The sequence below is a fragment of the Micropterus dolomieu genome, linkage group LG01, assembly GCF_021292245.1.
Source record: "Micropterus dolomieu isolate WLL.071019.BEF.003 ecotype Adirondacks linkage group LG01, ASM2129224v1, whole genome shotgun sequence".
NCBI lineage: Eukaryota > Metazoa > Chordata > Actinopteri > Centrarchiformes > Centrarchidae > Micropterus > Micropterus dolomieu.
This window is the reverse complement of record NC_060150.1, coordinates 45,693,242-45,704,538: the sequence shown is the minus strand read 5'-3', so window position 1 is coordinate 45,704,538 and position 11,297 is coordinate 45,693,242. Positions and strand designations below refer to the sequence as shown.

At 38.6% G+C, this 11,297-nt stretch overlaps 1 long non-coding RNA gene across 1 annotated transcript; it reads left to right on the top strand.

Moving 5' to 3' along the window:
• Positions 1-3,775: 3,775 nt before the first annotated feature.
• Positions 3,776-5,119, top strand: LOC123967812. Its single transcript, XR_006824355.1, has 2 exons — positions 3,776-4,897; positions 5,005-5,119. It is a non-coding gene; the product is annotated as an uncharacterized LOC123967812 (long non-coding RNA).
• Positions 5,120-11,297: the final 6,178 nt, after the last annotated feature.

Below are 11,297 nucleotides of genomic sequence, written 5' to 3'. Positions count from 1 at the left end.
ACAGAGGTGAGGCCCCCAGGGGAAGCTCTCCGTGAATGAAAGTGAAAAAACATTACTTGGTTATTAGTTATGAAAAGGATATGACATATACTGGTCTAAATGTGTGTGATTTGGTTAAAGATATAGTTCAGAGATACAGTATTTTGGGGGGAAGTTTACTGTCTTTAACGCTTTCCCATGGTCAGAAACTAATAGATGCCGTGGGACAGACCTTTTTTTATGTATTTGGTGTTGTCTAAAGTTATGTGAGTCAACAGCATTAGGTTCTCTTGGCTCAGTTTTTGGGACCAAATAACGTGATTATGACCCCATAGGTATCCAGGTCTTGTGTGAAACTAATCAAGTAAACTAAGGGGGTGTGAGGGGGCACCTTTTCCAAGCTTTGTCTGAGGGGAGGTCCACAGTCCCAGACTTTGAAGACCCCGGTCATAGCGGCTTCAGCCTGGAAGCTTTTCCGACGGGCAGCCCTGGTGGCAAACTTTGCCCAGGTGCCATTTTAGTTCATTTTACTCTCTTTGTTTTGTATAAGGTGTTTAGTTTCATGGCTTTTAGTTTGATTTATTATCTTTTTGTTTTAAATATACTCTGTTTTTCTTGTAAAGCTGTTACTGTGTTTTGAAAGGTGCTATATAAATTAAGTTTATTATAAATCAAGTTTATTATTATAAATCTTCTTAGAAATCATAGAAAAGAAGACACTCTTTATGACTCCAGAAACTTTTTTTAGGTTTGTCACCGTCTTCTTAATTCCACGGTGTCAGACTTCGGAAATAAAGTAACAAACCTTTCTTATGCAGGACTGACAAATAAAATGAACCTCCCAAACATATCAAGCTTGACCATTTGTATAATTTAGGTTGATTTTTCCTTTAAAAGTTGTGTCTGTCTTTGAGATAAATTATTAAATCAATAATCCTTCACTTTGAACTCTGAGGTCCCATCCACACTACTCCGTTTTAGTTTACAAACGAATATGATCTCACATTTTAGCTGCGTTTTAGAGTTGATCTCTGTCTACATTAAAACGTCTGAAAACGCACATCTATTGGCTGTTCAGGTACACTGGGCATACAGTGGAAACATGAAGCAGATGGTCTAGCCTATTCCGTAGTTACAGAAGATTTGGCGAAAGAATACACAAATACAGACAAAGAATCAGACCAGGTTTTTTTTTTTTTTGCATGCACAAATAATGACTGTTACTGAATGTGGCGGCGGAAAAAACAGACTGGGAGTCGTCGCAAAGTAAACGGCGACATGCATAGTACAAGTGTAGGCAGATAAGTGTTATTTGCACGGTGCAGAATATTTTAATTAAATAAAAATACCAAATCAAAAACTCTGTCAGTAGCATCCTGTTTCTGCTTTGCATGACTTAAAAGGACCCAATCAGAGAGCCGAGCGTGAGCGGCTGCGTCATCGTTTCTAAAGTCCTCCGTTTTGGCCTGTCTTCACTAAAACGCCCTCCAGAGTTTTGAAAAGCAAAACTGGGTTGGCAGCATTTCCAAACGTATTTGTTTTAGGTCTTCGTTTTCGCCGTTTATGTCTGGTCGGAAGGTGGGAACGTAGCATAAGGTCTCCGATTTAATACAAAAATGCAGTAGTGTGGATGGGTCCTAAAACTCTGAAGAATAGAGTAAGCAAATATACATGCAGTGGAGATAGACATGACCTGCTGACCTGCTCAAATAGCTGGAGCTGCTTTTCTCCTGTTGCTTTAATGAGCCAGTGAGAATAGCAGATATTTTCAGTATGTCAGTGTCACTAGCTCCATTATCACAGGAGTAGAGGTCCTGCTAAAGGGGGTTCAAATTTCCATCTATAATGCTTCTGGTTGCATTTTTCTCCTTTTTATGAAATCAAATAGGTGTCCAATCCACCGAAGACACATACACACTGTGTTTTCGAGGTGAAGTTTGCTTTTATTGTCTCCTGCAGGAGGAAGATATCTTAGGTGGAAGGAATTGCTTCAAATTTAGTTGGATTAAGACCATGATGAAGTGGACTAGTAGCCTCTTATCTCACTCCACACCTATAATTAAGTTTCCTGTTGCTGCTTCTCACAAACTGATCCTGTCTTTCATAAAGAAGAAAAGTTTTCACTCCTTTTGCCATCATTGCAAATTCTTGTGACTGTGTTTGCTCTGGAAGAACAGCGCACTCTACCTGTATTTTGGTGTAAAGTGATCCAGCATGTTTTCCTCCAAATCCAGCAGCATTAAAAATGTTGGCGATGGTGCAGTGGATATGACACATGCCTTTGGTGTGGCCCTGAGCAAGGCACTTAACCCCTATTTGGCCCCGGGAACTTTGACATATAAAACGATTGGAAGTCAGCTAAATGGATGAAAGTGTAAAGAGCAGAGAAGACATCTGATTTGGTCTCTAATGATTTACTGAAATTGAAATGCGACATCTAGAACTTCACATTAAGAGGCTGCAAAGTTTAAATGGAGTGAATCCGAACAGAAAAGCTGACCCAGCACAAGTTGTTGTGGAAAGTGTAATTTGTTGCACTTGTAACCAAAAATGATGTACTGACACACCCTGGAGTATCCTGTGTTATAACCACAGTGAGGTGAGATGTTAAAGGGCAGCAGAAACAAGATTTTCTGCTGCTGTTAAGTTGCTCTTTAAGTGTCTCATTTAGAAAGTATTTGAATCCCTTCCTGCTAGACAGTTGATCAAGCAAAATTATCATGAAGCGTAAATGGGGTATAACTGAAAAGTTGCTTAATTCCTTGGCTGTTTGGACCACTGTTTCCTTAGTTTTAATGTGTAACGTTCCCAGGCAACTAGGTCTACTGATATTTTTGTTCCACTTGTTATTTGTCTAAATTACAAGGTTTAAGGGGGAAATTCCTCAAAGACAGCATTTTTTTTAACCTCCAGGACACTTTGCACTCTACACTGACCTACACTGAACAAAATTATAAACACAACACTTTTGTTTTTACCCCCATTCATCATGAGCTAAACTCAAAGATCTAAGACTTTCTCTTTGTACACAAAAGGCTTATTTCTCTCAAATATTGTTCACAAAACTGTCAAATTCTGTGTTAATAAACACTTCTCTGCTGAGATAATCCATCCACTTCACAGGTGTGGCATATCAAGATGCTGATCAGAAAGCATGGATATTACACAGGTGTGCCTTAGGCTGGCCACAATAAAAGGCCACTCAAAAATGTGCAGTTCCATCACAGCACAATGCCACAGATGTTGCAAGTTTTGAGGGAGTGTGCAATTGGCATGCTGACAGTAAGAATGTCCACCAGAGCTGTTGACCTTGAATTGAATTTTCATTTCTCTACCATAAGCCGTCTCCAAAGGCGTTTCGGAGAATTTGGCAGTGCATTCAACCGGCCTCACAACCGCAGACCACATGTAACCTCACCAGCCCAGGACCTCCACATCCAGCATCTTCACTTCCAAGATCGTCTGAGACCAGCCACACGGAGAGCTGCTGCATAACCAAAGAATTTTTGCACAAACTGTCCGGAAGCGTCTCAGGGAAGCTCATCTGCATGCTCGTCGTCCTCATCGGGGTCTCGACCTGACTGCAGTTTGTTGTCATAACCAACTTGAGTGGGCAAATGCTCACATTCAATGGCATCTGGCACTTTGGAGAGGTGTTCTCTTCACAGATGAATCCCGGTTTTCACTGTACAGGGAAGATGGCAGACAGCGACATCAGATACTGACTGGTTTCTGGGCCCCCCAACACAATGAAACTGCACATTTCGAGTGGCCTTTTATTGTGGCCAGCCTAAGGCACACCTATACAATACCCATGCTGTCCGATCAGCATCTTACCACACCTGTGAGGTGGATGGATTATCTCGGCAAAGGAGAAGTGCTCACTAACACAGATTTTGACAGATTTGTGAACAAGATTTTGAGAGAAATTGGCCTTACGTGTACAGCTCATGATGAATGGGGTCAAAAACAAAAGTGTTGCGTTTATAATTTTGTTCAGTGTATAAACAGGATTTTCTGACATCTGGATAGTTAACAAGTCAGCAAAAAGATTAAACCTGAATGTCTTTTCACCTTTCATTTCATGTTCCAGTACTGAAATATACTTAGGAAACAGCTGTGAAAGCAAGAACATACATCTATTTTATGAGTTGTTTTATTCTTAGGTACAATTTATTCCTGGTTGATTGGTATTTGAGAGTTTAGGGGATTTTTTTAACAGGAAACCACTGAGGAAAATCACACCCTCACCCCATAAACTGTAACTCTCCAGCAGCTCTGACGGACATCACGTAGATTCAAACTTTCCAGGCATTAGTTGGTGTCGTATCAGTATTTGTGTGTGTTTGATCTGTGACCCGTTTCCTTTTGGGAAAGGGCTGTGCTTTCCTGGCTGTGAATTGTGTTTCTCGTTTCCACTGATGTCTGGGTCATTTCATTTACTGTACTTCCGCCCGGAGAGCCGACGGGCACCAACGCAGAGTCACGCATAAAGGACATACAGACACAAACACAGAGTCACACCCTGATTCCATCGCACTTCAACACAACCCTCAACACACATGCAGAGATGAGACCGACGAGCAGGGCAGGGTGCAGATATGAAAACATATGAGGTGACAAGATAAACGCAGACGTTCAGCCACTGAGGGAAGTGTAATAAAACTTAATTTTAGGATTAAAAGTATCTAAGAAATATGGGGATAGCTACAATCTCATAACCCTGTTGCAGTATTTTTATTTCAAATTCTGTAGATTAACATTAGGTTTTCCCTTTTCTTACCTGCGAGCCAGAAACTCACTAGTATCAGCATGTAGTTTTCCTCAGTTCCTCAAAAATTACCCATTTTCTGTTTTCAGATGCTGTGCTTGTCCACATCAGTGTTGTGATAACCTGGATTGATGCACCCTGAGAAAAGTAAGATCTGTAAAAACATCTAATCATCTAGAATTTGAAATAATAGGATTGCATTGGCCTCTAAGATGCAGATTGTAATCGCAAAGTCCTCTGTTCGTCTCCTGCAGGACGACATTGTCTTGGACTGAAGGAATTGCTTAAATTTGCATAAAATGTCATGCAAGACGTCAACTGTGAACTGTTAATTAAAGGCAAAATACCCATAAATGTATCTTTACAATATAAGTTTTGCATCGCAGCCTCTCTTTTCTTCAATGTGCAGCTGGATTAAAATCATGGTAGGTGAGTTTTTGTTACCTTTGTACAGAGCCAGACTAGATGTTTCCCCCTGTTTCCAGACTTTATGCTAAGCTAAGCTAACCAGGTGCTGCCTGTCACTTCATATTCAATGTAAAGATATGAGAGTGCATCACTCTTCTCCTCTCACTCACATATTTCCCAAAATGTCCAGCGATTCCTTTAAGCCTTTTCTCAGCATTATGAAATGCTGTTTTTTCTCAGTCACATTATAAAACACCAAGATCATTCTGACAAGCAGATATCAGTGCTCTGCTGTCTTGATTAGCATCCAGTCAGTAAAATGCATGCTCAAAAAGAGCTAACATTGCATGTACTGTGAAATCTAAACAGGCTTGCATTTATATTTTAAACTGGCTTATTGGCTTCAGAAGGAGAATGTTACTTCACTGCAAAGAAACACTAAATCCATCTGCAACATTCAGAATCATCGGCCTCCTATATAGCAGAGTGTTTGTGCTGCTGAGTCTCAGTTTCTGTGGGTGGAGGGAGTGACTGTAGAGAAACCAGTTTCATTAAGACAAACAGTGTGAATCTAAAGTTAGATCTTCTCTGATCTTGTCCAGTGCAGCCTTCAACAGTATCATGTCTCAAGGAAGATCATTCAGTGTGTAGTATTTGTACTGTAATTAAACCAAACACACTCATTTATGTTTGTCATATGGGCGATTAGTGATTCACAGTGGTGGAAAATAACTACAAAGTCATTAAGTATTTCCATTTTATGCCACTTTATACTTCTACAACGCCAGAGGCAAATATTGTGCTTTTTACTCCGCTAGATTTGTCTGACAGCTGGAGTTACTTTATGAAACAGGTGTGTTTGTTCTTTGAGTCGAGGCAGAAGGAAAATGTATAGAGCCGTCACATGAGGGCAGTTCACTTCCTGCAGTTGTGGTTGAGAAAACAACTGTAGCACTTCCTCATACAACTCTGCAGAAGGTTTGAATGCGACACACAAGAGGTACTTGTACTTGACTTGAGCATTTCCATTTTATAATTCTACTTTTCTACTTTTCAGATGAAAATGTTGTACTTTGTACTCCACTTCCTTTATTTGATAACTATACATTACTTACCTACTGTTGCATACTGTAACAGTAGGTAAGTAATGTATCGATCCTTTACACAACAAGCAACCTGGCAGTATATATAGTAAAATAAATAAACTCCATCTTTCCCAGCTGCAACATTTAAGTATTTTACAAATTCATGCATCAATAATTATAATTTAATAACATACATTATTCTCAAATGGGTCAGTCTTCATGAGTACATTTACTTTTTGTACTTAAAGTATAGTTTGATATACTTTAAGCAAGACCAGAAGGTCCCTACTCACATTTCCAGCTCTCCATCATCAGATCACACAATTAATTACAACTAAAGCTATTAAAAATGACATTATGTAGGTAACTTCATGTATACATTTTAAGACAAGGATAACTAAATTTTATTTATTATTAATTTGTCTGAATAAATTGTGTAAATGAAAGTCAGCCCTGCTGAGAGTACATCAAACGTTACCTCAACAACCTCTAATTTCAGTTCGTTTGTATAAAAATGCTGTTTATCTGAGGTATTTTGAGGTATTTTAGTATTTGAGGACACAAATGATTAATTCAAGGAAACTTTGTTAATCTGTACTTTTTCTTATGTAAAATCTTGAATGCAGGACTTTTACTTGTAACACAGTATTTCTACACTGTGGTTTTGGTACTTTTACTTACAAAGTAAAACATCTGAGTACTTCTTCCACCACTTCTCTAAAAACAGACGTGAACGCTGCTGAAGGTACTTGACGAGTGTCTGTGTCTTTGTACCGTCTAATCTCATTTCCTGCCTTTAACCTTTCCTCTGTCTGCTTTTGATTTATCTTTGGACCACTGACTCAATGTTTGTGCAGACAGAACAGAGGACACGATGTTAACTCTCCTCTGCTGTTTGACATTTTCAAGGTCGAACTAAGTGTATGTGGATTTACACCACATTTAAACATTTTGGTTTGAAATACTTCAGTCCTGGGTGAACATCTGTCACGTTTACACACTGTTTTTAAAGCATCACAAGATGACTAACAGACCTCAGAGAAGCCAAATAAGAGTGCATCAGCCAAAATAAATTCATGTCACCCTCTAAAAGCATGACAACACATTTTCAACAGTCACTGACTCGACAAAGAGGAACGAAATGACACCACAAGTTTTAGTGAGCGCACTTGTTGTTCCTGTTAAGGTGTAAAACATGTTTTGGTTCCTCAAATCTTCTTAAATGCTGTGAGAAAATATGCACTTGTGCCTGTCAAGTACTTTATGTGAACATCTTGCTGTTACATGCTGCTATAGCAGCAAACATATCTCAAGGTTTCTCACATCATTCTGTAAAAAGCACATAAAAACTCCCCACAACACTGTTTCTGTTCAGCTTTTCCTGTTCAGGGACAGACTTGGCAACTGCGGCAGCTTCTGATAACAAAAACATGAACTGTTTCTGTTAGTGTGTGCTGAATCACTGGGTATTTTGAGTTGCTATCAGGGGGGATATTGTTACAGTTATTCACTTTTTCTAGAGAAAAACTTGACTTTCAGTTTTTATTTTCAGACTCCGTGAGTTGATGTGAAACTAGATGGTACACATATTTCAACTTTAACTTAAACTTTATTAAAGTGGATTTTAAAGAAGCAGGTCAATAGGTCAAGTTCAAAAAACTATCCCTCGGAAATGTAACATAGATAAATGAATATTCTAATATAATTTATAATGAAACATGAAAAAGTATTAATTGATTTTGCTTCTCTTATTTTAGTCTTTCTCATACTTTGATTTGGGGAATAATCATGCTCTAAGTTTTGAAATTACATCCCATCTGTGAGTTAGCTGTTGGCTACAACTTGTGCCCCGTTGTTTTAGTCTATATTTGTTTATATTTGCCAAATTGCCACAATTAAAGCTGTGCCGAATTGTCTCGCAGTTCTTGTTCGTAAGGTACCCATGAATGTGCAAGTGACTCACTGGAAGAAAACTTGTGATGAAAATGTGATGATTCTCAGGCAACTTCTGAAGTTATAAGGCGGGTCTTTTTTTCAATTATTTCTAACCAGATTTATTGACGTTTATCACAATTGATATTTACTTTTAATACTTTAAGTACATTTTCCTGATTATACTTACATACTTTTTACTAAAGTAACATTTTCAATGGGCTGGTTTCACAAAGATAGACTTTGACTATGGCTTAGATATAGCAGATAGACTTCAGATAGACAACTAAATCAGACCGTAGTACAAAGCGCTGAAGACCCTGACTATTATAAGTAGGACTACACTGAAATAAATTCTGGGTAAAATAAGACACCTTTCCAAAACAAATAAATGGCAGATTGAGTGGACGCATCCAACTGCTCAGTGCAGTGGAAAAAATGTGTTTGTTGGAGCAGTATAATAGTAATAAGAACATTTTACTTGGAAAATGTAGCGGAGAGTGTAGTAACAAAATTAAATACTTGATTTGGAAAAAGATTGCGACAACAGGAAACAGTGTTAACCCTACCTTTGAGCGGAGCGTGAAAGATATACAGAAAAGATCGAAGAACATGGTACAAAAATGCCAAAAAAAAGGGAGGAGGCAGAGCTCAGTACTTCAGCTAATTCATCTGTCAGACTCGGGATAGATTCCTTGGGTAAACCGAACCGACAGATGAAGTCCTCGTGGGGGTTTTTTTCTAGTGGGTTACTGCAGTCGCCTCTTTCCCTTCTCATCAGCAAACCACAAATCATCAACCACTTTCCCTTTTTTTTTTTGGCTGTTTGTAATGTAACAGATTGTTACTGGGGGTCAGGTGTCTAATTTTTTGGTCTAAACTTAGTCCGTCTTTACTTTTGTGAAAGCGTCTAACTTGCATTAGACTAGTCTATGAGCACATTTTAGACTGGTCTACCACTGTAGACCAGTCTAAAATAGCTTTGTGAAACCAGCCCATGGACTTTTTCTTGAAACAGACTATTTTTACAGTGTGGATCTGAATGCTTCCTCCAGCACTGTGTTTAACTCACAAACACGTGACATTCCTCGCCAGGAAACAGAAAACAGCTGGCTGGCCGACACAGGCAGGTCTGGGCTAAGTTTATGAAGGTTATGGAGCAAAACAACTGAGCACCTGGAACTGTGGAATTTACCTTGAAGTTATTTTTGGAGCAGAACAACTGAGCACTGATGACAGAATAATTTGTAGTTGTAGAAATACACATGTGTGACTGGAATTGGGACTTTTTTTTTTTTTTACAGGTGCACAAATGCTGTTCTACAAATCACAAATAAAGAAACTGATTTCTACATTTATGCTCCAGTTGCTACAATGAATATGGTGCAAAACACATTCTCACACCCCTGTCAACAAACAAAAGTCATGGACAAAGTGTGAACATCTGCAAATCAGTATGTAAATTCATGCAGTGAGAGTTTTTTCTAGCACACACACAAGTCAGTAACTGCAGCAGCTTGAATCTGATGCTGTGAGTCTTAAATGCCGGGGGGTTTTTTCATCTGCACATTCTCTCACTTGTGCAGCACATATCTCAGTGAAATGTGGAGCGAAGATGATTTGTGTACCTGTGCAGCCGACGGCGGGCCTGTACAGGACTCACAGCTGTACATTCAAGCAATAGTAGTTATTGACACATATTTCTGTCTGACTTCAGATGTACTGATACGCATGTGTCACTAGTGACAGCTTGTTGTGCTCCAATAATACCTCATAGGCACGTTAGCGTGTTACAGTGTGTATAGCTTCTCTTGTTTATGCAAAACCAGGTCACTACGCACCTTTCCAGCTCTGCATCATCAGATCTCACAAATTAACTACAGTTAAAGCCGTAAAAAAAATTGTTCGAATTAATTTAGTAAAATAAAGTCAGCTCTACTCTGCGTAGATCAAATTAACCTCTAATTTCAGTCCTCTGTGTATAATAATACATTTTATTTGAGATAATTTAGAAGACACAAATTAGTAATTCAAGGAAACGAAGTAATTTAAGTGTACAAATTATTGATATTCACAATTTTACCCTTGATGCTGACTGTGATCACGCTCACTGACCTGCAGTGTTTTGAAAACCCCTTCTGTTGAATGTTTAAACACAGAGTTTAACAATTCAACATCAACAAGACCCACAATGGGGTCAAAGGTCAGAGATGTCTGAAGGTTATACTGGAGCCTAAATTATCATAATACAACACTAATGTTTTCACCGGAGGGAAGACTTTCAGCTGCTCATATGAGGTGAAACCCTGAGAGAGGTCGTCACTCGGGCCCTCAAGCAGCAAAGGGAGAGTTCAGTGTTATGTTAAATATTTCCTGGCTGTAAGGTCGGTCGCTGTTTACCACAAAAGACATCAGTGTTTCCCTCTTCACTACACGAGATTTATGGCTCCCTTCTGGAATAATTGTGTATCATAAGGGCTACCTAAGAAAACATGCCTCAAGTTCACCTTACATAAAGTTATTAATTAATAAAAGAAAAGGGATGATTAACGTTTTGACTGAAGTTGCTCTTGTTATTAATAATGTTTTCTTGCAGGCTGCAATATTGAAAATGTTCCCTGATTATTTGTAGATAATTTTTTAATTAGGGCTTGGAAATGTATAACTGCACATGGACTTACTGGGCTTCACCTTCCACTGGAGACTGGACAAGCAAAATAAAGTGCATGAAAAGGAAAAATCTACCCACATATTGAAATTACAGACTAAAATATGCATACCTTAAACATTATTTGCTTCAATCACTGAACTCCACCTGGTTATCTTTGGGACAGACCTTTAAGTCACTAGGATCTTGCTCAGAAAAGGTGGGAAATGGGGAATATCGAAATATTTATTTCAAACAGTATGAATATTAGTATAAAAATCTGAGTATTGGAAAATATATCAATTACGAATCATTCATTTGATCTAGCACTAAGAGACAGATCGTCTAGGCCAACCTCATGCACGGAGAGCAAGCGATCCTACATAGGAAAGGGTTAAAGCTGACATAGTTTGATTCATTTTTGTAAAAACCATTTAGATTATTTTTATCAATGGACACTTTCAGACTAAAGGAA